Source organism: Lepidochelys olivacea, assembly GCF_965140295.1.
Source record: "Lepidochelys olivacea isolate rLepOli2 genome assembly, chromosome: 7".
Classification (NCBI taxonomy): domain Eukaryota; kingdom Metazoa; phylum Chordata; order Testudines; family Cheloniidae; genus Lepidochelys; species Lepidochelys olivacea.
The window spans coordinates 59761735-59787435 of NC_140417.1; the positions used below are offsets into that span (position 1 = coordinate 59761735).

The 25701-nt window shown below is 48.1% G+C and overlaps 1 long non-coding RNA gene across 2 annotated transcripts in view; it reads left to right on the forward strand.

Annotated features, from left to right (window-relative positions):
* LOC311523858 overlaps positions 1-25419 on the forward strand; it is a 91564-nt gene extending 66145 nt beyond the window's left edge. The window contains exons 2-4 of one of the 2 annotated variants that reach the window (XR_014712439.1): positions 19917-20031; positions 21938-24328; positions 25341-25419. This is a non-coding gene — a long non-coding RNA (uncharacterized lncRNA). Of the gene's footprint in view, positions 1-19568; positions 20032-21937; positions 24329-25340 lie in introns of those variants that run through there. The other variant, XR_014712440.1, reaches the window with a different exon arrangement.
* The last annotated feature ends 282 nt before the right edge of the window (positions 25420-25701 follow it).

The following is a 25701-nucleotide window of genomic DNA, read 5'->3' on the forward strand; positions in this document are numbered from 1 at the left end:
AAGGGAAGATCAGTTGGCAAGAGCAAATGGGACAAATGCTCAGTTTTGCCAAAAAAGTCAGGATGTCCTGGGCAGGGCTTAAAAAGGGGACTGTCCTGGCCCAAACTGGATGTATGGGGGTCACCCTAGGCTGTTCTATGAGCTGCCTAGGAAGGCCCAGGCAGCTGTGGGGAGCCCCAAACCATCCACCTGACCTGGGTGGGGGGCCGGGAGGGCCAAGAGCAGCCCCCAGCCTGTGTCCCTGTCCCCCCAGGGAAGGTGGATCAGGAGCTCCACACAGTGGCCTGAGCTCTCTGGGAAGCTCTTACCTCAGCCTGGCTTCCAGCCAGGCCAGGGGGCGGGGCCTTGAGGAGAAGGGAAGGAGCAGAGGGTGGGGACCCATGGTCATGGGCATAAGCGCTGACTTCGTGGGTGCTCCAGGGAGCACCCATGGGGAAAAATTAGTGGGTGCTTTGCACCCACTGGCAGACAAGCTACCCTCCCCACCCCCCAACCCCACCTCACCTCCACCTCCTCCCCTGAGCGCGCCATGTCCCCGTTCCTCCACCTACCTCCCAGCTGTTTGGCGGCGTAGCAAGCTCCAGGAGGGAGAGGTAGGAGTGGGAACGTGGCGTGCTCAGGGAAGGAGGCGGAGAAGAGGCGGGGCTGGGGCGGGGATTTGGGGAAGGAGTCGGAATGGGGTAGGGAGAGGACGGAATTGGGGCGGGGACTTTGGGGAAGGAGTTGGAATTGGGTTGGGAGGGGGTGGGGCAGGGGTGGAGTTTGAGCTGCTGTTATTAATGACTATTTATTATTATTTAATTGCAGCCAGAAGCATTCTGGGTGCTCGACAGAAAACACAGGAAGGCCTGATTTGCAAGTTAGTGTCTGTGGGTGGACCTTGTGCCCCCATTGACTTCTACAGATCTGCATGTGGATGCAGCAGCCACCCCTGGGACCCAATCTGCAGGATCAGGGCCAAGTAATCTGTGCTCTATCTGTTCTGTGAATGAACAGAAGACTTTGCTGTCCAAAGCCACCAATCTGGTACTTTTTTACCAGCACTAAAACTGCTGAAGAAAGTTAACAACAACAACAACAAGCAGAAGGGAATGATTTTGAATAGTTACAAATAATAACTGCCATAGTTGCAGGTTTCTAACACTCTGCTTGTACATTACACACATTTCCCCTTACCCTGTGTATGTCTCATCTATTTAGATGGTAAGGTCTTTAAGGCAGGGACTGTCTACTATTCTGTGTTTGTGTAGTGCAATAGGCACTCCCATAACAAATGTGATTAATAATTATACTGAACACTCACAGGCTCCAAATGCATTCAGAGACACAACATAGAAAAGATCCTGATTGCTTTTTCATTGTTCTTAAGATCCAAGGATTTGGGTCTGTGTTCACCAATGCCAATTGGTGAGGATTTTTATCAAGCCTTCCCCAGGAAAGGGGGTATAGGGCTTGGGGGGATATTTTGGGGGGAAGACGTCTCCAAGTGGGCTCTTTCCCTGTTCTTTAACACGCTTGGTGGTGGCAGCATAGGGTTCAAGGACAAAGCAAAGTTTGTACCTTGAGGAAGTTTTTGACCTAAGCTGGTAAGAATAAGCTTAAGGGGTCTTTCATGCAGGTCCCCACATCTGTACCCTAGAGTTCAGAGTGGGAAAGGAACCTTGACATGGTAGCTCACGAAAGCTTATGTGCTAATAAATTTGTTAGTCTCTAAGGTGCCACAAGTACTTCTTTTCTTTTAACATAAAAACTATAATCACTACCTCTCCTTGAACTGGAAGGATGCCCTTTGGAGCTCAAGGGCATGTGTTTCAAGAAGCTTAGTGCTTCCTTCAAGGATAGAGTGTAATTCCTGGTATGTGGGGTACATCAAGAGCAGACCGTTCAAACTGCAATTAACCAGCCATGTTGTGATCATGTCAGTGTATCTGACTGGGTTCAGATGTCTCAGCTTCATTGGAAGTGAATGAATAAAGCAACATAAATAGCTCTGCTTGGTAACTTGCATCTTCTGATGTCAGATGGGAATGCACTGAGAGCCTTGAAACATTTGTAAAAGTGACTGACTATCTTCCTCTAAATTAAAATGAAATGTAGAAACCGAAACGAAGTGCTCTGGAACAACATAGACCCTTTCCTCTTCTTTTGTATTCCCGATTAAAATACAAAAAGTGATTTCATAGACTAATAGATTCCAAGGCCAGAAGGGACCATTGTGATCATCTAGTCTGACCTCCTGTGTAACACAGACAAGAGAACTTCCTCCACAATAATTCCTAGACCAGCTTTTTTAGAAAAACATGCAATCCTGATTTGAAAATAGTCAGTGATGGAGAACCCACCATGACCGTTGGTAAGTTGTTCTGATGATTAATTCCTCTCAGTGTTAAAATTTTACACCTTATTTCCCGTCTGAACTTGTCTAGTTTCAACTTCCAGCCATTGGATGGTGTTAGACTGTTCTCTGCTAGATTGAAGAGCCCATTATTAAATATTTGTTCCCCATACAGTTACTTACACATTGTAATCAAGACACCCCTCTTTGTTAAGCTAACTAGACAGTGCTCCTTGGGCCTATCACTATATGTCATATTTTCTAATCCTTTAATCACTCTTGTGGGTCTTCAAAAATTTCCAAACTGGCTTGTCAACAGCGACCCAGTAATGACTTCCAAATGCAAACAGCCCTCTGACACTGACAAGGATGAGAATTTAGAGCTTTCAGCAATATTGTTAGATCTTTTGTTTCCAGCTATCCTGCCTCAGGAGATGAACCCATCCAGACTAAAAACTAAGCAAGATTGGGTCCAGTCAGAAGCTCTCAACCTTTGCTGTGATAAATTGAATAAGTTGACCTCCTCAAACCTTATTTCGTAAGGCTTTTTTCTACTCGTCCATCATTTTTGTGGCCCTCCTTTAAACTACCTCCAGTATTTCCACATCCTTCTTGAAGTGTGGGCTTCAGAAATGGACACAGTGTTCTAGTAGCGGTCTTACCAGTGCTGTGTTCAGAGGCAAGATCCCTTCCCTACTTCTGCTTGATATTCCTGCTTTTCATACTTCCAAGGATCACATTAATTCTTTTTGCCACTGGGAGCTCATGCTGAGGCGATTATCTAAGATGACCCTAAGTCCTTCTCTGAGTCTCTGCTGTCCAAGATAGAGGCCATGTCTAAACTTACCAGGGATCAATGCTGCTGTGATCGATGCAGCGGGGGGGTCAATTTAGCGGGTCTAGTGAAGACCCCTAAATCGACTGCAGAGCGCTCTCCGGGTGACTCCGGGATTCCACTGGAATGACAGGAGAAAGGTAAGTCGATGGGAGAGTGTCTCCTGTTGACGCAGCATGCTGTAGATACCGCAGTAAGTCAACCTAAGCTATGTCGACTCCAGCTTCATTATTCACATAGCGGGAGTAGCGTAACTAAGGTCAACTTACCCTGGTAGTGTAGACAAGGCCAGAGTCTCCCATCCTGTAGCTGTAACCTGCATTCTTTACTCCCAGTTGTATTACCATGCATTTGGCTGTGTTAAAACACATCGTGCCGGACAGTGACCATTGAACCAGGAGGTTCAGAGAATTCTGTAACAGTAGCCTGTCCACCTCGTTATTTACTATCCCAGAAATCTTGTGTCATCTGCAAACTTTACCAACAAATATTTTATATCATAATCTAGATCATTGATAACAATATTCAATAGCGTTGGGCATAGAATCAGTCTCTGGAGGACCCCACTAAAAATGGCTCTGTTCATTGATGTTAGCAATAATGGATATGGAAGAAGTACCAAAACAAGTATTCTGGCATAAAATAAGTGATTTATACATTCCAGAAAAACTATTTCATATTCAGGAAGTAATGAATCAACCAGGTTTTTCAACATTTTTCTCCTGACATTCATTGTTTGGAATTCCCTGCTGTGTGACTATCAGTAAAAAGCTATTGGCATTATTGTATTAAAATAGACAAGCGATTTCTGATCTGTTTTAGCTGAGAACAATGTATTTGCGGGAGGTCTGAAAATCCAAAGAAACAAGTTTGGAATGTGTAGTGAGTTAGTGGTGGTTCCTTCCCTTCTGGGTCAGTGGCAGGCCACTCCGCTTGACTATGTCACTGAACGTCGCCCACAGTCAGGGAATTAGCAGAGCGCTGCTCCGACAATGGCTCTGGCTGCAGTCCAGGCCGAGCCACAAATGAGTCTCTGGGCCCCAGGCCCTCAAGCAGGGTGAGCCACCAACCAGTCTATGACTCTGACCTGCAGTTAGGGCAGGGCAGTAAACAGTTAGGGGTTCTAGGCTGAAATCAAGGCAGAGCAGCAAAACAGTCTCTGACCCCAGGCTCTCAGGTAGGGCAGGGCAAAACAGTTTAGGACTCTGGCCTGTGATCAGGACAGAGCGGCAACCAGTTCAAGTCTCTCACCTACAATCAGGACAGAGCTGCAGATGAGTCTCTGCACCGAGGTCCTCAGTCAGGGTGGGGCAGAAAATACTCTGTGGCTTGGCCTGTACTCAGGACAGAGCAACAAAGGGATCGGGTATCCTAACTCCAGTGGACAGCTGATCAATGCAGGCCTCTTGGCCCAGAAAGGGGAGACTGCCACTCTAGGGGTGGGGTAGCAGGGGGAAGGGGGACACAGGCCCAACCGACTCCTCCAGGTCCCAGCCCAGGGCCCTGACAGTGGCAGCGTGTTCCATCACTGGGTCAGTGGGGAATCCAGCTGCAACATGCTGACTGGGTTTTTGGCAGCGACATAGCCAGATTGGGGTCGGTTGTCCCTGGGCCATTTCCTCCCCTCCCCTCAGTGTGTACCTGGATCCATGGGGGGTCCTCCGGTTCTTCATGATAGGTAGCTAGTGGAAGTCCCAGCGACTCCTCAGTGCCTTGGTCAGTGGGTGGTAGGGTGACCAGATAGCAAGGGTGAAAAATCAGGACAGGGGATGGGGGCTAATAGGCACCTATATAAGAAAAAGCCCCAAATATCGGGACTGTCCCTATAAAATCGGGACATCCACCCTAGCGGATGGCTCCAACAACTCTGGCCAGTGTTCAGCTCGGTGGGGCTCTGCTATGGTCTCCCAACTCGGGAGTGGGCAGGAGGTGTCTGTATCCTTTGGTGGCTGCAACCCAAATGAGCTGCAGGATCTGCCCTTTATACTTCCTGTCCCATCTCCTGACTTCTGGTGGGAGGGGTGAGCATGGGCTGACTCTGTCCACCTGGGTTCACAGAGTGGTCCCTCCCCATCTGGCTCAGTGGGAGGCCACTCTGCCTCAGTACAGGATGCAATGCTGAGAGCTGATTCTTTCTAAGTGTAAGTGGGGGAATAATCCCACTATTGTGGAGAACTTTCCTGGCTTCTGCACTACCCCGGTGAAGTGGGCAAGCGAAAGGATCTGAGTCCTCGCTCCCACTTCCTTTACCCAGTGGCCTCCCTGCCCTTGAGGGACTTCCCTTCCACTCTCCTGTCTGGCAGAGTCCTCGTAACCCCAACAAGGCTGGGCCCAGGACTCCTGGGGGGCTTGACCCCCCAACCCTGCTGTGGTCACCTAGGACAGGGGCTAGCGTGTCCCCACTCTGGCGTACTCTCTCTGCACTGGGCACTTCTCTGACCCACTGACCATTACATACAATTTAAAGCAAATGCAAGTTATTTAATCAACATTTAATTTTAAAAAGAATAAGGAAAAATGGGAAAGGTTAAAGGAAACACATCAACCCGCTCTGTGGCAGGGAACATCATACAAACAGTGTCTCTGGAATGTCAGGGCCGTTCACAGTCTGTTCCTTGTAAGTCCCAGGCCCCTCCTCAGGCCCTGGCTGTGCTGCAGGGATGCTACGGGTTGGACACTTGCTCTGGTGGTGGTCACACGCTCTCAGGCTCTAAGTGGTAGGACCCTTCTTCCCTGTGTCGCCCCTGCCCTGTCGGGGTTACGATCCAAGCCTGGCCTGCAGAGCCGCTTGGCTGAGGCGTCTCCCAGTGCTGGGCCCGCTGCCCAGAGTCCCCCTCGCTCTCCCCAGCTGCTCACCGCACCCAACTCCGGACTGCTCCAGCCCCATCTCCACCACTCCCTCTCTGCACTGCTGCTAATGCTTTTCTGCCTCCAGCTCCCTGGGCTGCTTCTCTGGCCCCTCTGCCTCTGGTTGCTACAGCTCTGCTCCCAGGACAGGTCTGCTCTGCAGGCTGCTTCTGTGACTGCTCCCAGCACTGACCTGCTTCCTGGGCTGCTTTTCTGGCCCCTCTGGCTCTGGTTGCTGCAGCTCTGCTCCCAGGGCAAGTCTGCTTTCTCTGGGCTGTGCTCTGGTTTTGGGGCTGCAGCTCTGCTCCTAGGGCAAGTCTGCTTTCTCTGGGCTGTGCTCTAGCTTTGGGGCTGCAGCTCTGCTCCCAGGACAGGGTCTGCTCTCTCTGGCCTGCTTTTCTGGTCCCTCTGGATCTGGCCCAGCTCTGCTCCCCAGCTCAGCTGAGGCCCCTGCTTTCTCCTTAGCTGGGCCCCACTCTGTCTGACCCAGGCAAGTCCAGCTCACGCGGAGGATGGGACTCCCCAGCCTCCCGACTCCCTGATTAGCCTGCCCGCCCTGTCATTCAGGCTGACCTGGAGCATTGGCCTCTTCCCATTGCTCCTAGGGACTGGCAGTCTCAGGGTCCTGATTCCCCATCGACCCTTCCCCCTTTTTAGTACTGGGAGCTAGCAACTAAAACACCCCCACTGAATGTTAGTAAGGGGGCAACAGTCCCCTTACATAAGCTCATTTTGACTGGCTCATTTTGACTGGAGGTACGTTGCCTTTCATCCTAAAAATTACATTTATCATTTAGCTCTCTGTCAAAACTCTGCTAAAATAACTGTAACTGTTTTAGGGTTTGGTCCAGCTCCCACTGAAGTGAATGGAAGCCTTTCTATAGACTGCAGTGGGAGCTGGATCATCCCCTAGTGACAACCAATGTAGAAGAAAGCAACTTAGAATCAGAAACAGGAATCCCAAAGATGTTTGTAACATTGAGTGAAGGAGGACATCAAGTTCATGAATCCAGGAGAGAGGAAATGTGCATGCTGTCAGGAGGAGCTAACGGGACGCGCATCTTGGAGTGCTGAGCACCTTTCCAGAACATAGCATCTTGCTGAAGATTTTGAAAAGCGTGTGACCTATTCAGGATCCACAGAGGAACTGGGTCTGTCACAGCCCTCATCTTGAAAGCCTGGCTCTTCAGCTCAAGTTGCAGAGACCCATGGTTTTAGCTGTGGAGATCCTTGGTGTTGGACAAGATGGTGGCTGTCACGCTGTCTTTCAGTATCTCTTAGGCTTTCTCACCAAAATCATGTTAGCAGTTTCAGTGGGATTCTCCCCGTCTGAGGTTTACGTGGAAATCAGAAGCAGCTTGGACTGGACAGACTGATATTTAGGGCTCCGACTGTGTTAAGCAGTAAAGGGAATTTGATTCAAGACTGACAGGCTAGCTTAGATGAAGCAAATTGGGGAGAACTGCTGATCTGCCCATCTAACAGCCTCTAGTGCTGCGATTGCCACTGGCGGAGACAACATGATGGATATAGGGAGGGAAAAGGAAGGGAATAGCTTCTTCCTTGTGCTGTTGTCTTCCTCGGGCATCACTGTGGAAATGGTGGGGGGAAAGCTACCTCTGTTTCCCACTCTCTTCTCCTCCTGCCCTCCTATTGGAGGCACAGGGCCTGATTCTGCTCTCCCTGACACCAGCTGTGCTCTCCATTGACTTCCACCCTGAACTTCCACAGTCACTCCTGATTTGCACTGTAGTGTGTGTGGGGAGGATCGGACTCATTAGCAGGGAGGAGGGAGAAAGAGTGGCAGCAAGAACAGGAAAAATGCCAGTTGAAGCAAAATATCTCAGCGAACAAAGGAGAGTTTTTCCAACTATCTCATTTCACCAGAGGGTACTGAGGGCGAAGCTGGGAAAGAACGGCATCCTTGGGGATCGGTGTGAGGAGGCCAGTGGAGTAAAACAGGTTTCTTAACAATCAGGCATATAACAGTGAAAGAAAGGGCAGCTCTCCCTTCATCTCTGCAAGCACTAGTGACTGGAGTGAAGGAGGGATTGTAAATCCGCCGTGACACCACTTGCTAGGCAGTAATAGGGGCGGAGCCAAAGCAGCACCCTCCTCCTTGCTCTCTGCAGGCAGGCATCCTTTTTTGTTGGTCACATGTCTGATTAGGATCAGTGCCTTAGGGACACGAGGGCTCTCGTCTTTCCAGCTAATCATAACTTGAGGGGTTGCGCCCCATTGTAACAAAGTTGATGAAGAAACACCTGTAAAAGGAGACAAGTTCAGCGATCCAGGAACAGCTTTCTGGCTTTCAAGACTTTCCATCTGCAAGCTGGGACCTAGGATGTTTTAGCATCAGTCAAATGCAGTGCAGAGTGTGTGTGTGTTTTTTTCTTTTAATTTAGTCTTTTCCTCCCACAAATCTTTTTTAAATTAAATCAAATTGCCAAAAGGTCACCAGGGAGCTCTAAGTGGTCTTTTGAGATTGAGTCCATATCCTTTTGGCTCCCATTTGTTTGAATCTTCGAAGCCTTTAATGCTTGTTGCTGTTTATTTTTTATAGACATCACTCTATGTGGTTCAAACTATTAATTTTGTTAACAGAGTCATGAAGTGCCTTGTTGGCTCAGGATCCGGTGGTTGGGAACCCCAAATTGATTGTCTTTGCTTTGACAAGTGTATATCACTGGAGTCTCCCTGTGTTCCCGCGCAAGGTTTTCATCAGGCCTGACCATTATTTGGCCAGCTGAAAAAGAGACGGGACAAAAATTAATAAAACATGTTGCAGCAAAGCAATTTCCTTTTGCCTTTCCGTGTCCTGTTTCCCCACTTCATTTCACCTTTTGTCCCTCAAAAGTATTAATTCCCAAATTAAAAATGCCTGCAATGTGATATGGCTTAGGGTTTTTAAGTGAGTCTGGGAGTTGAAATCGGAGAGGCGATGGTAGTTTGGAGTCTGAACTCAAAGCTTCCATGGAATGTAATAAGCAAGCAAACAATCCAGGTGAGTTGAAGAGGAAGAGTTGTCTAGTGGTCCTAGCGAGGGGTACTGAAAGTCAGGACTCATGGGTTCTATTTTCAGATGGGACACAAGCTTGCTTTTAGACTTTTTTTTTTTTTTTTGGACATGCTAAATAGTGTAAATTTTCGATTGTGAGCTGCCAGGAGCAGAGACTGTCTCAGTATTATTTTTACAGTATGTACTCATACTATGGGGCCTTGATTGGGGTTCTTATGCCAGACCATACTCAGCAAGAATAGTAAATAACAATAAAATAGATGCATGTGCCACTGGACTTCATTTTCACATGCAGTTACTATGATTGTGCATGCAGCCTACCAGGTCAGATTTTCAACTCAGTTGCATAGGTGTAAATCTGAAGTGTCTCTGCTGTTGTCAGTGGAGTTGCCATGTATTGACACATGAGTAATTGGGGTCAGAATCTAGCCCTGGGTATTTGTGCATGCAAACGGCCGATGTGATGCAAACTGTGCTTGTAAATACCTGACTGGTGCACAGAGGACTATGAAGGGGATTCTGATGATCATGTATCTGGTCTATCTGTGCCTCAGTTTCCCCACCTCAAAGAGTGGTTGTCATGCTAAATGAATAAATGTTTGTGAAGTGTATAAAGGTGCTATTATTACACCCATAACCTATGCCTCGGTCACTCAAATTACTATAATGTCTCTCCAGGCAGCTGAGAATAGCTGGATTGTCCTTGCTGTCCTTCCTGAGGCGCCTTTAGCATCTTTCAAGGGGAAGCTGTTCTCCAGTTAGGATGTTCATCTGTAGCCCTCCCTTTGTCAGGATACACAAGGCAGTCCCTCTGTAGCTCAATCCACGACCCTTCTGTTCAGTTCCTTTTAAAACCATTTTTGGCCTTCTTTCCCCACAGCTTTTTCTTCCTAGATTCCAAGGCCAGAAGGGCCATTGTAGTCATCTAGCCTGACCTCCTGCCTAACACAGGCCAGAGAACTTCCCCCCAGTAATTCCTAGAGCAGAGCTTGTAGGAAAACATCCCATCTTGATTTTAAAATTGCTAGTTTGGGAGAATCCACCACACCCCTTGGTCAGTTGTTTCAATGGTTAATTACCCTCACTGTTAAACATGTGCACCTTATTTCCAGTCTTAATGTGTCTAGCTTCAACTTCCAGCCACTGGATCATGTTTGAGTTTTCTCTGCTAGATTGAAGAGCCCATTATTAAATATTTGTTCTTCTCTTCCCAATAGTGGTGGTGGTTCTTATTCTTTTTCATTTGGTTTTCTAGACATTTTAGCCACTGATTTCAATGCCAGCAGGAGGGTGTTTCATTAGGAATGAGTGATGCATCAGACAGGAAAAATTGTGGGAGATGAAGAAAGGTCAGAGTTACATGCCAGGGCTCTAGCGTTTGTGTGGAAGCAGGCTTGTTCAACATGCATTCTTGAACCTCTGGCACTACACCAACCTAGGCCCCTGCTGAAACACGACCTTTCTTCTCCAGTTCCAGTCATCAAACTACAGTGCTGGACTTGAATGAATTTTTCAGTAGCAGCAATGCATTCTGGGGCATCACAGAGAACCACAAATGGGTCAATAGTTCTCCCAAGATCTACAAAGAACCTTTTGCAAAGGATAGTTATTTTACTTATGTATGTGTCGAAAACACATAGCCCCAGGCTGGGCACAATGAGAGCTGGGTGGGCAGACAGCATATGTTGCTAATATTGTTCCAGGGCTCAGTTTAGCTTTGCAAACCAGGAATCAATCGGAATAAAGATCCAAATGACCATCAAGGCTATTTGTTTGCTTTTTTGCATGTCACTCAGCTCCAACTGAAAATACACTTGTCAGTTTCATTTCCCCTGTTTCTCAGGTACTAGCAAATTGTTCTTGGCTTTGGGTTTCCAGTGCTTTAGGCTGGTGCTTGAATAGATCTTGAAAGGATCATGAAATTATTCAATTCATATGGGGCTTTGGACACCCCTTTATTTTTTTTTTACAAACCCTTTTGTACCTGAATTCTTTCAAAATTCCAGTTTAAGATCTTTGAATATTCCTATTATTCCTCTATGTGACTGTCCTGTGTCACTCCTGGTGACACACAAATTGTCTCACAGGTGATTTTCCAGTCTGAAAGGTACAAAATGTGCTTTTCAAAACGTTCAGCCTGATGATGCCAGCTTGACGGTGGCGTATAAATGCCATTTCCAAGTGGGAGTGCTATTATTATTCCCAGATGTTCCACTTCTTCAGTTGCCTAAATATAGTTGTTGGTTTTGGGCTTTTTTTCAAACTGTTAGGGGCAGAGGGGCAGCTTGAAAGGGATTTGGAGTTGTAAAGAAAGCAATTTCTGGATTTGGAGCCTCATCAACGCTCACTTTGGGTGTGATGGGAAAACCTTTAAGCAGCTTTTGTCAAAGCCTGTGAGCAACAACTGGCATTTATGCTGGAAAGAAAGCACACACATTAAGCCACATCTTCAGGTGGTGTAAACCGGCGTGACTTCAGTGACTTAATAGAGCTACACTGATTTACATGAGCTGAAGATCTGGTCTGTAACATTTTTATGGCAGGATCAGCAGAAAGGATATCATTGTGACTGGTTTGTATGCACCCATTCATACAGCATCCATTGTATGCACTGCACATTATATCTTAGTGGCAAGTATTGGGAGAAAATGCAATCATCATAAAATCTCTTTGTTGCGCAAGAAAGTGGCTGGTCAAGGTGATGGGAAAGGGGGAAGGCATCGTGGATTGCTTGGTATCATAACAAGTCCGCCTTCTTCACTCTGAAGATGAAAGCCTGACCCTATTGTACTCTGTGTTAAAACACCCATTGGACTCACGACACAATGTCTCCACACAATTTGATGAGCTAGTAGGATTTCCCATGTGTCATTCGCAATATTAAAATACTGAAACAAACACTTCAGGCTACTTTGAAAAAGAGAAATGTTGTCCTCTCCCTACCCTCACCCCTTTGCTGGAAAGAACTGTCATACAGTTGACCATAGAAGGCTCTCTTTGTAAGATGCCCAGGGAGTATTCGAAAAATGTGCCTGGCGCAGTTCAGTGTAATTAAGCATGGCAGCAACATGAGAACACGGATTTTGATTTAGTTAAAACCCTGATTTTCTGCTGGAAATTTGTTTTGATGAAATTCTTTGACCAGCCCAAATTTTTCTTTGTTGGGTTTTTCTCTCACACACTTTCTCTCACACAACCTCTCCTGAGCAGAATGCGAGCCCAACAGCATTTGAATTTGGGATGAACTTTCAAACCTATCATCTAAAAGTGGGTTCAAAATTAGGTGAAACAAGTTTGTGTTCCTGATTTTTGGCAACTCTGGCCTAAAAGCTTCCTTTATGGATCTGTAAAACCCTTATGTTGTATAGCTGGCAGAATAGCTGGCTTTCCTCATACATTGCACCAGTGCAATCCTGGAGCTCTCTGAAGTCACTGATGAAGACCAGTCCCTGAAAGAGAGCACAAGAAATACACCAAATGCATAACTTGGAGTCTTAGATATATCAACATCTTTTGAAGCAAGTGGCAGGGGGAATAAATAGACTGTGGCTTTCAAATCCAGACCACACCAGATAGAACGGCATTGCTCTGATCTGTAAAAGCTGTTGTCAGGAATAAATTCTGTCACACCCACATAATTTCTGAATATTCAACACACTCATCCAAAATATATCTATGCAGTACATTCTGCTTTGTGTTCAAAGGCTTGGGAAGGAATAGGAAAGCATGTAGTGCCTTTGCCTCTCCAACAGAGGGCAACATTATCTGAGTGTAACCCTTCTACCAGGCCGAGTTGATAGCAGCAAGGGCCGGGTTCAGTACATAGGGGTTCCCTCTCAACAACGCAATGCAAAACCGGCTCGAGCCCCCGCCCAGTGACCTGGGAAAATCTTACACACACCCCTGGGTGCCTCAAAGAGGCAATACTTTTCCTCTCGCAAGCACAGAGTCTTGGTGTAGCAGAAAATCTTTAATAACATGAGGTAAACGACATCAGCATTAAATTGGGAAAACACCACACCTAGGGTTCATAAACCAGACCTCAAGCAAAAACCCACCCCAGCAAATTGGGTCATGTCCTTTCCCTTTGGTTCTTGAGTCCAGCAACCTCAAAATCCCCCAAAGTCCCAAAAGTCCAACAACCCAAAAGTCTCTGTCCCTGGTCAGTGCAGCCCCAGAGTTCAAAAGTTTATCTGCAGTTTTACCTCCCAGCTTGGGTGGAAATGGCGGGGGTGTTAAGGGGCGCTTTACGTGGTCCGAGGCCGAGTGCCCCGCCTCTCCGTGGGGTTCTGCTGCAGCCTTTGCCATGAGTTGCTCCGCTCTGCTCCACCAGCCGTCCCACAAGCCACTCTGCCAGCCGTCCCATGAGCTGCTCCAGCCATCCTGCGAACTGCTCCACTCCGCCAGCCGCTCCACCCACTGCTCAGCAATATAACTTCAGGCCCCACACTACTTAACACAGCATTCAGTGATTTCAGCTTGTAGTAGGGAGCCTCAGTGCTGGTGCACCATTAGCCCAAAATGAATTCAGCTCAGCAGTCTGTAACTGGACTCCTAATAGAATCAAAATTAGCTCTTATAGTCCACAGTAGAGAGAGGAGTTGCAGTCAATGTTTCAGGCCCACACCACCAAACACAAATACCCAACCTCTCTCAATTCACTGGGTTTTGGAACCTATGTCCCTTGTCTAGTGAGTGCTACTTAGTTGATGGCAATTCCCTCTGTCATAAAACAGTTCCACTGTCCTTGATTCACATAATCAGGGTAACAACACTTTATTCTTCCTGCCCCAATAATAGAGAAACTGGGGATCCCAGAGCAACCAAAGTGACCATTTGGGCTGCTGTGGGCTCATGGTAGGCAGGGTGGGTGTGCCTATGCAAACAAGATCAGCCCCTAAAGTTCTTTTCCACAACTTGCCACGGTTCACCACCAGATGTCAGGATAGAGCTCATCCTGACTCTGCTTACATGAACAATGAGTCATCCCAGGTCCATTAACTAATATTCTCTAGACACTGTACATTTCTTCAAAAGTGTGTATGTGCATACACATACTTTAAATTATTTACTTGCATCTAACTGATGTCTAACGATCATAGGCCTAATCTTGATGGGGAAGAGCACCCATAGTACCCACTGACCTCAAAGGCAGTCATGGGTTCTCGGCACTCCCTCAAGATTAATCTGTCTACCCCCAGATGTAGCTTTCCAATCTAGTCTTGTTTTACTGTCTTTTTTTTTTCCACTTGAAGGCCCATTATTTTTCCTGCTTGGATGCGTATTACGAGGGACTCTGTTTTAACCAGATGAGGAGAATTATAACTGAAACCTGGGGAACATTTTAGATCTCTTTGAAACAGACCAGTTTTCTGGGAGAGGCGTTGTACCAAGCCAGTGAAAACAAAGTTGCCATGGGTACATGAGATGAAAGAATCGCCCCCATGAGAAGACTTCTGGTAATTTAATTACTACAAACTACCATCCAATGCTGCTTGCAGAAATGGCTACAGTTTTCAGCCAACCTGCTGTGAAGAGCGAATGGTGCATAATGGTAAATTTAATATAGTCTGCCCTGACGATCAGTGTTGGCATTCCAGTTTGCAGCCTTTAATGGGAGCTCTGTGATTAAGCGTTCTCTAGTAGAGTTGTTTGCAGTGCTAGCTCCTGTGTAAATCATTTTTCACACATGCTTTGTGACTTACTGTGCAGTGTATGTTTGTTTAGGTTCAGGATGTCTACAGAGCCTGTTCAGGAAACCTGCAGTTATTTAACATCTTCCGAACATGCATTGCAGGGAGCAATGGCCTGTGAGTGAGGGCTAAGAAAACAATGAGCGAACCTTAAAGGAAAAGAAAAAAAAAAGCCCGGGATATTTTAAAAACCTGACTGTTTGACAAATCAAAATACCGCTGGCAAAGCCACTGGGCTTGGGAATCCATGTGAGGCTCTGAGCGCTGAGTGCATCATTCTTAGTGATGATTCTTCTCCTGTGTGTGAAGTATCCAGAGGCAGGTTTCTGTCCTCTCCCATGTATTGGAAACTTTTTGCCAAACACTGTCTGAATGGTTTAAACTGAGCCTCCCCATCTGGTTCTCCCCACCCCATGTGCCCCACCAAGGGGGCCAATCACCCCTAAAAAGACTTTGCTGTGAACAGTTAAGGAGAAACCTTAGAGCCAAGTTCTGAATGGGCCAGGCCCTGCTGTCCTTACTCAGGGGAACCTCCTGCCTAAGTCAGTGGGGTGGATTCTCTGCCTTGTTCCATTTCCTTTGCACCACCCGCAAGTCCCCTTCTATGTTTCCCTCCTGCCACCCCTGGGGAGTACATTGGTGTTCGTTTACCCCCAGCTGGTGAATGCTCCTTTGGAGACTATTCTAACCTGGGCCGGTCTCATCTTTGCTGGGACTGGGACAGAAAATCAGCGAGCTTTAACTAGCTTGTGGACAGCACAGCAGAGAAAGTGGGCCAATGAGAGCTTGCCTGAATCAGATCCAAGAACAGGGCCTCAAGATTTGGCTAATGCAAATTTGCCAGAATAAAAAATGGAGGCAGCGTTCTCAGGATTAGTCTCAGGTTTTGCCTGAGTAGCAACGGTTTGGCTCGGGGGTGAGGGGGCTGATTTAGAAAAAACAAGCAATACTTTGGCTGAGCCCTTTTGAAAGGAACCTTCCCAAAAGGCATTGTTTGCTTACAATGCCGGGACGCCAGCTATTGCTCATTTACAATAGAATTCCTATGAAATGGCTGCTGCCTCCATATGAATAATACCCAACGTTTAATGTTACAACAGGAAATATGTGAGAGATTAACAAAGGATTTGTTACTAAGTGGATTGGATTGTGCAGTCCAGCCAAAAGTAGCTGAAAATCCCACCCAGCCTGATTATTCCTGCTGTAGAATAGCTCTATTACTTGCTTCCACCGAAACCAACAACAACACTACAAAATCCAAGCTCACATCTTTAAAAATTCACACTTCCTAGAGCCTTAAAGTCTGCTGGAGACACTTCAGTTGGGTCTCCCCTGGGTTTTTCTGCACAATGTTAGGAATTGGCCGAGTTCAAGGGGGGAAGTGATCCTGGTCATTAGGCTAAGAGGGGCGAAAAAGGACAACTGATGGAGAACAGGTACCCGTCACAGCATGGGGTGATTTATCATCCATTGGGTGATGTGTCTGGAGGGCCTAGTGTGACTTATGGGAGATTGATTTTATTTCAGAGGAAGGCAGAGTTTCTAGTCTCTGCAAATCTAGGAGCCTGTACCACAAACCTTACCATTACATTCAACGGGGTTACTCGTGTGAGTATTTCTTGTGTGAGTAGGGATTGTGTACAGGAGAAAGTCTTGCCAGATCAGCCACCTAACCCTCCAAGTCCACCCTACAGATCTGGTCCTCTCTGTACAATGAGGCAACCAAAAGCCCAGACCCAAACACCCCACCATGTTGAGAAAATTCAGTGCTGGATCTCAGCTTTCCAGTTCAGGCCTATCTCACTCCAGCTTACCTACCATCTCCACTCTGCGGGAGGCTGCAGAATAGCTTCCATGCTAACCCCTTTTTTGGCATCATTCACAACTATCTGAAACATTCACCTTTCAGGCTGAATGATAATTATTGCTATAATTAGTACTATTTGCATTACAGCAGTGCTTAGAGGTGTCAGGATCAGGGCTGCACAGTCCCATTGTAAAAGTAGGGTTGCCAGTTTTGGTTGGAAGTATTCCTGTAGATGTCATCACATGACATAATCTTTAATTAAAGATTAATCTTTAATTCCTGGAGACTCCAGGCCAATCCTGGAGGGTCGGCAACCCTATGTAAAAGACTGTCCCTGTCCTGAAGAGTTGATGCTCTAACTTCCAGAGCAGAGTAGATCAATCCAGAGTCTGTCTGTCTTGGGGAAACGCTACAAAAATGTCCTCTTTTCAAAGGCCTTTCCTCCACAGCAGGCATGACACCCTCAATATGACACCCCCTCCTAGCCACCTGCCCTCCCCTCAAAACTCCCCTGAAACAAATCCACCAAATAATAACCAAAAATCCCTTCTCCAAGCTGAGTCTTGACCCCCACAAAAGGGAGAAGGACAGAGAGTCAGTGGAGGCCGGTGGGGCTTTGCCACTGCTATCGATTTTACAAGGAAGGTGCTCATCTACCGCAGTGATGAGCAGTGACATGAAACCCTAAGATAGATCTAAGTATACAAGTAGACAATGGGTGGACATCTGAGCAGAGGGCTCAAGGGGATGGTTAGCAAACAGGGTGCTACCTCCGTGTGTTTTGTTTAGTGTCTCCAGTGGCTTGGCTTGGTTGGTTTTGTTATGGGATGTGAGGCAGGGCAAAAGGGGAAGGCAGGAGGAGCTGAATTCGTAGGAGCAAGGGAGGGGGAAGGATACAGTAAGGGGATGAGGGATGCTGAAGAAGGAGAGAGGGGGAGAGCAGGGAGGGAAGGCTAGTGATGAGCACAGAGGGCACCCAGCTGTGCTCCATCCTCCACCCCCAGTGCTGATGCTGATGCATTTTTGCCATGTTTGGGCTCTGCCCCAGGGTGAACTATTTGGAAAACTCTGAGCAATAATGGTTGCACTGGTTTCTAAGTCAGAGAAGACTGGGGAAAATAACCCACTTTCCCCATGATAAAAAGCATTCTCATACCTGTTCCCTGAAGAGAGCTCAAACACACAAAACAACTCAGGAGAGATGCGAGGGGAAAACGGTTTGTGTTTGGGAGAGTGTGTGGGAACACGGTGGGGAGTGACAGCTTGCGTGTGTGTTTTCTTTTTCCTCTCACATTCACCTTTTGTATTTCCCCATGTTCAGTCCATCAGCTCAGATTCTCAGCTGGTGTGAATCAGTGTGTTGAAGTCAATGGAGCTATGCTGGATATACACCTGCTGAGGACCTGGCACTGAAGGTCCCAGTTCATTTACTTCGCTGGGCTGGGTTATCCCAGACCGCCCATATAATGGAACAAAGTGTGGCTCTATCTTCCCTGAGGAGCTGTTTTCTTTTTTAAGCAGCCGTGAGATGCTGTGAGAGAGGTGGGGGAAGGTCAGCTGGGATTATTTTTAATATCCCAATTCTAGAGGGAAATGCAAAGCTCCATTGGATTTGAGCTGCTTTTTCCATCTTTAATGTAAACAGAATCTTTTTGCAAACTCTCTGCTGTTTCCCATATCTCCCTGTCCCTGTTTGGCTGCCCCTTGAACTACTTTGTTTAAGGCCAAGATGCCAAGGCTTGTGAAGCTCTTTGAATGGCCAGTAGGAGAATCCAACCTCCCTCTCCTCTGTTCTGCGACAGCTGGGCATATGGTCCATTCTCCAGCTGTCCTGAAGTATGAAATCCAACATCCAGTGTCAAATTCAGCATCTGCTTGGGAACAGCAGTGGAATATGGGGACAGCAGTTGCTGTCATTAGCTATACACAGCTGGACATATATTAGCTATATATGGCTTAAACACCACTAGAAACTAGGGGAATTATGCTGCCTTACTAAACCTCGGCTGTGCTGCGCTAGGGACTTGACAGGTTGGGCCAGAGGTTAGCGTGCAAGACTGGGACCTAAGAGACCTGGATCCAATTCCCTGCTCTGCCACAGACTTTCTGTGTGGGCAATCGTCTAGCTTCTCTGGGCCTCAGTTCCCCATCCACAATAACAGCAGTGCCCTACCTCATAGGGCATGTGATTTTGAGGTGCTCAGTTGCTATGGTGATGGTTGCCATGTAGGTACTTTAGGTAGCTAGATGTTAATTGTGGCCCCAAATCTCCCTCATTTACATCCAGGCTGACTCTGAAGTCATAAGGGGTGTATCTGAGGCCAGATCTGCATAATGACTTGTCACACTCTTAACATCTTTTCTTTATACTTCTTTATACAGTGTGGAAGTATAATATTGTATAAGTATAACGTTGTATAAGGGGACATGCTGGATACATTGTATATGAGAGGGCATGCCAAAACATGTTACAAAGTATCTGAGGGAGCACACGTAGGGACAGTTAGCTTTTGAATGGAGAAGCAATTAAGATAGAGCCAGCACGTCTAAGAAGCAGGCATCAGAATGGAAGGTGTGAAGGGCAATTAGTTAAGTTAACTGGAAGCTGTAAAGGAGATTGTTAAGGGTGGCAGGTAATTGAAGATATGTGACTGTTATAGAAATGACCAAGGCCACCTTCTTGCAGGGTACGCTGTGGTCTCTCTCTCTCTGAGACCACAGAAGCTGCGCCCATACCCTCTGTGACCTCTGCCCAGGTGGCTGAACTGATTGCTCTAACCCGTGCCTGCTTTCTAGCCGAGGGGCTCTCTGCCACTATTTTTACTGATTCTCGGTATGCCTTTGGGGTTGTGCATGACTTTGGCACCCTCTGGCAGGCTCGAGGTTTTCTTACCTCTACTGGTACCCCTATCAAGAATAGCCCCTACATTGCCGCCCTCCTGTATGCAGTTTTACTACCGTCTGCCTTGGCAATTGTTAAGTGTACTGGCCACTCAGCGGCAGACACCGAGGTGGCAAAGGGTAATTGAAGGGTTAATGTCTAGCTATTCCACCTGGAAGCAGGCGGGGCACACCCTGACTGTTTCCTAGAAGCAATGCACACATTGCTCTATCCAAGGACAAGGGCTAGATATGAACCCTGAGAACTTGATTGTTTGGACAGCAACTGTGGGAGGTTTCTTTAGCCTGGGCTCAAGGCCTGAGAACCAGGATTGTAGTAGATAGAGGATGGTAACTAAGCATATGAATCAACGTCATACATTCCTTTGTGTAGCAGTGTGTAATGCTTAGGGGGAGAAATATAATAAAAGGAGAAGGTGGAAGGCAGGGGGGGGCAGAACAGCCCATCTCCGCTGACCAGCCTGTTTGCTTGCATAAAGCTGTGTTCTGTCTCATCACTGAACCGCAACAACTGGCGCCCAACGTGGGGCCCTCAGCACTCACCTCGCCCGGCAAGGGTTTCAGACGCGTCACTCATCCACTTCGTGGATCCCGGTGAGTATTTTTCATTGTGGTAAGTATGGGAAGCTCCCTCTCTGCTTTGCAAGTGCAACACCGTAATGAGCTGCAGTATTTGCTGCGTAAGGCTCAGCATGACTGCCCGGCTCGAGCACTTACTCTCCTGCTACAGGAGGTGCGTGCCAAGTGCCCGTGGTATCCTGAAGCTGGAAGCCTTAAGCTAGCAGACTGGGAGCGATTGGGCCAGACATTGCACAAAGAGCCTCGGGCACCCGTGCAGGCTTTACATGCCTGGCACCTCTGCCGCGACGTGGTACAGCGTGTCGCCTCGGACAGACCCTCCCTCGCGAGGCTGGTGCTCTCGCCGCCCCCGTCCGCCCCTGCAGCCATCCCCCCTCCTGGCGATGCGACACAGCGTGTCGCCTCGGAAAGGCCCTCTCCAGCCCCAACAGAGGAGCTGCCGATCCTGCCACCCCCGTCCGCTCCTGCAGCCATCCCTCCCCCTGCTTCGCCCCCAGTGCCTCTATTACCACCGCCTCCCTGGCCTTCCCCACCGGAGCCGGTGTGTGATCACCCTCCCCCCATGGGGCCCCCTGGAGAGTCATCTGCATCTGCTCAGAAGCTTTCGCTGGTGCAACAAATGGTTCACGCAGCGAAAGCTCGATCAGATCTTACAGCAGAGGAGCTGGCTGATCTGGTCTCCGTTTGCCCGGTGACCTGGCAGAATGATGACCAGGGCAACCCCGTGGGCACCTGGACCACTCTGCCATACTCGGTGGTTAGAGAGGTAAAGAAAGCAATTCGTGAATTTGGCCTGACTAGCACCTTTGTGCGTGGTCTCATTGAAGGGATGGGTGCTGGGTACTCCCTAATCCCTGAGGATTGGAAAACGCTGCTGCGCATGATGTTGTCACCCAGTCAGTATGTTATTTGGCTTAGTGAGTATCGGCAGATGGCAGAACGCCAAGCCCAGGTATATAGAGAGCAAGGTATCATTTATGAGCATTTGGCAGGGGAGGGCCAGTTTGCTACTATTGGGATGCAGTCTCAACTCCCTCAGGCTGTCTTCCCCATTATTTCCACCTGTGCCCAGCATGCTTTCAAGAAGGTCCCGGATTCAGGCAAGCCTACCAAAAGCTTTGTCAGTATCCGTCAGGGTGCCTTAGAGTCCTTTTTGGATTTTACCAACAGATTGCAGGAGGCTATCCTCCGACAGGTGGATAACACTGAGGCAGCTCACGAGCTCCTGTTAAAATTGGCAGTTGAAAATGCAAATGAGGATTGCCGCCGTGCTCTCCAGGCAGCACAAGTCTCTGGTATTTTAGAGCTCTCAGACATGCTGCGGGCGTGCCAGAACATTGGCACACAAGCCCACAAGGCTGGAGTTCTGGCTGCCGCCCTCAGAAAAACCGGGAAGGAGGGGAAGCGTTGTTACCACTGTGGAAAGGAGGGTCATTTTCAGCGGGAGTGCCGCTCATCTAAGGCACCAGCCCGACCCTCAAAGAAGTGCCCCAAGTGTGGGAAAGGTTATCACTGGGCTAATCAGTGTCGTAGCGGGTCGGGAAACCGCGCGACGGGTCCCCCCCGAACCCAGGGCCAAACAGGGGTGTTTCCTACTCAGGCAATCGCTCCTCTGCCTTGGAATCCGTAGACTCTATGAGGGCAGCGACTGCTGGAAGTGCAGGGCTTGATTTGATCATGCAGGAGGACACTGACTTTCAGCTGCCAGGGGAGGTCTGTGCCATACCTACACAGGTGATGGGACCTCTCCCTGCCGGCTTTGTAGGTCTTGTTCTCCCTCGCTCACATGCTGGGAAACAGGGCTTTTTTGTCATTCCAGGGGTCATTGATGCTGATTACACTGGCATTATTAAGGTTCAGGTGTGGACTCATCTTCCACAGTCGCTCCCGCGTGGACGGTCAATTGCACAATTGATTTTAGTCCCCTATCAGGTGCCAGCTGCCGAGGATCGAACTCGGGGTGGAGGAGGCTTTGGATCGACGTTGTCTCACTCGCCGTCTCACAGCGCGTCTTCTTGCCACTCGTCATTTCCCTTACTTTGTTGCTCATATTCGCAGTCATACCCCTCTGCCTGGGCCACTCACTGAGGGCAATGCACGCGCCGATTGCGCGTTGCATGGTCAGGTAAATTCCCTTTTTTCTGACCCCATTGAAAGCCATGCCTTTTTTCATCAGTCTGCCTCTGTTTTGGCCCGGCAGTTTCACATTCCTGCTGATCATGCACGTTCCATTGTTCGTTCCTGCCCCCACTGTGCTGCTGCTGCTCCTACTTTTTCTTATGCCGTTAACCCCCGAGGTACCGCAGCAAATCAGCTGTGGCAAATGGATGTTACTCATGTACCACAATTCCGCCCCTATTCATTTTTACATGTTTCCGTTGATACTTATTCAGGTTTCCTTTGGGCAACCCCACAACGTGGGGAAGCCACTAACAAAGTTATTCACCATTTGCTGGCCTGCTTTTCTGTTATGGGTCGCCCTTGCCAAATTAAAACAGATAATGCCCCAGCCTACTGCTCTGCAGCCCTCTCCACCTTTTGTGCCCGCTGGGACGTCCGTCTTAAACACGGAATCCCTTATAATTCCACGGGCCAAGCCATTGTTGAACGTGCCAATCGCACACTCAAAACCTTGCTAGATAAACAATTAAAACAAGGGGAGCTGCGTCTCCGAACCTTAGGAGACATTCAACAACAGATGTATATTCTCTTGTTTACTTTAAATAATTTAACACTGAATGCAGATCAGCAGACCCCTGCGGATCGGCATTTTCACAAATCTGAGGTACTGGAAAGACCGTGTGTCTTTTACCGTCAGCTGCCCGATCCACAGTGGCTGGGCCCAGCACCTCTAATCACTTGGGGTCGGGGATATGCTGCTGTGTCTCTCCCTGCAGGACCGTTGTGGGTTCCAGCCCGGTGCGTGCGACCAGCACTTAAACAACATGGCATGGCACCAGGGGCTGTCGAATCCCATACCAGAGTTTCAGCTGACCTTGGAGGAGACCGCGTTGCCCCCCGAGTCGACAACGGCGGGACGGAAACGGAGGAGGCGTAATGTCCCAAGCCAGCCCGTGACATGGGGAGCAGTAAAAGCGTTGGTCGCCACGGCTCAACGAAAACTGGCAGCAGATCAGCAGCCAGAAACTTCTAAGACTTTGTTTGTGGCGATTCTCGCCCAAATCACTGCTAATTCTGTGATGATTGTGTGCCTTTTGTGCCTGCTATTTTCTGTAGGGGTTGGCTCGGAAGCGCCTCCCCCGTTACAAGTCCGAAGGAGAATAAGATACTGCTCTTTGCTTATGCTAATCTTTTCTCCCAGTACTCTAGCTTGGCTAATTGGGGCCCGGCCAACTATATTCTGCCTCGCACGGCTATATCCCTTCACACACCGTACCCGGCCGGGGCTCACAATGTCACCTGTGCGCGTGTAGTTAACTGCACTAGTACAAAGGTGCCATTGGGCTGTCAAAAAATTTCTCAATCCCTTTTAAATTGTTCCCATGCTGTTAATGTTTCATATAATTATGGCCATATCATCCTACCATCAGGATGGGTTTTTACTTGTGGTTCATGCACCTTTAATTATATTCCTGCAAATTTAAGTGATGGCACCCTTTGCTGTCTTAGTAGAATGATACTTATATTGCCTTTTGCTGGTTACAATTGTAGTAAAAGAAGTGTACCCCTTTTAGATGATTATATTGCAGATGTTAAGCTTTTGGTTATTTTGTGTTTGTAATCATTGGGCTTATTTTTTGTTGTTGCTGTGTACAATGTATTCCTTCCTTGTTAAGACTTTGTAAAATTTTGCCCTGGAAAGCTCCCCAGGTTATGTCCTTGTCTGTCTGGGAGTTAAATAGCATGACAAAACAAATTGGCGGCTACCATGAGATGGCCAACTATCAATAAACAAAAAAGGGGAGATGAAGGGTTAATGTCTAGCTATTCCACCTGGAAGCAGGCGGGGCACACCCTGACTGTTTCCTAGAAGCAATGCACACATTGCTCTATCCAAGGACAAGGGCTAGATATGAACCCTGAGAACTTGATTGTTTGGACAGCAACTGTGGGAGGTTTCTTTAGCCTGGGCTCAAGGCCTGAGAACCAGGATTGTAGTAGATAGAGGATGGTAACTAAGCATATGAATCAACGTCATACATTCCTTTGTGTAGCAGTGTGTAATGCTTAGGGGGAGAAATATAATAAAAGGAGAAGGTGGAAGGCAGGGGGGGCAGAACAGCCCATCTCCGCTGACCAGCCTGTTTGCTTGCATAAAGCTGTGTTCTGTCTCATCACTGAACCGCAACAGGTAATGCACTTGCTGATGCTGCTGCAAAACATGCCGCCACTATAAAACCTTCACCAGAAGCGTTTCTGGTCCCCTCTCTGTCTCTGTAATGCCACCATCCCTGTCTCATCTCGCTCAGCTCCAGGATTCTGCCCCAGAAACAGAGAAAGACTCCTGGAGTGCTTTGGGTTGCTCTTTGCATTCTGATTCCCTTTGGCGATCGCCCACTGGTACCTTTGTATCCCCCCTCTCACTCTACCCGTCTCTAGCCACCCTGCTATATGGTGTTTCGCATGTCGGCAAGGAGGGGATGGTCTCTGCTATGAGTAAGGCGGGGTGGTGGGCTCCCCATTTCAGCTCCTTTGCAACCCACCACTGTGCCGCTTGTGTTACTTGTCAAAGCCACAATGTAGGCAAATCTGTAAAAGTAACACGAGGGTTCCGGGGTTTGCCTCAAGCACCTTTCCTACACTGGCAACTTGATTTTGTACAAATGCCAAAGTGTCAGAAATATGAATTCATTTTAGTTATAATATGTCTGTTTTTGGGTTGGATTGAAGCCTTTCCCTGTCGCAAAGCTGATTCATTGTCTGTCGCAAAATGTCTGTTAAACCACATTATCCCTACCAAGGGAATTCCTGCCACTTTGTCTAGTGACCGGGGAACACATTTTACTGGAAAAATTGTTCAACATCTAAACCAGGTATTACATGTCACCCACCTGTTGCACTGCCCTTACCATCCACAGAGTGCAGGGGCAGTTGAAAGGCGAAATGGTGTGCTTAAAAATAAGCTGGCAAAAATCTGTAGTTCCACAGGGTTAAACTGGCCAGCTGCTTTACCACTGGCCCTTATGGAAATTCGGTCATCCCCATCCCAGAGACACAAATTGAGTCCATTTGAAATCATCATGGGACGCCCTATGCGTACAATGGCTACTATTACCCCAGCCCCAGACCTAAACCTAACTCACAGCACGCTCCTCTAGTACTGCAAAGGGTTAATGCAAGCTGTGAGCGCCTTCCATTCGCAGGTGCGAGCAGCTTGGCCGACGGAACCCACCTCTGCTGCCTGTCACACTCTTGAGCCTGGTGATTGGGTCTACCTGCGGCACCACCTTCGGAAGCACGCCTTGGAACCCCGGTGGAAGGGTCCATACCAGGTACTGCTCACCATCCAGACAGCAGTGAAATTATCCGGCATCGCTGAATGGATCCACGCCTCACATTGTAAGCCAGCGCCACCTCAAGGGGACCAAGCACCTCTGCAAGACCACGCAGAACCAGCTTCAACCCCAGAAGACAAAGAGGAACAGCCTGCAATACCTTACAATCTGCGCTCTCGTAAGGGTTGCCAGAAGCAGAGGGTAAGCAGACAGCAGGACCCAACAAACA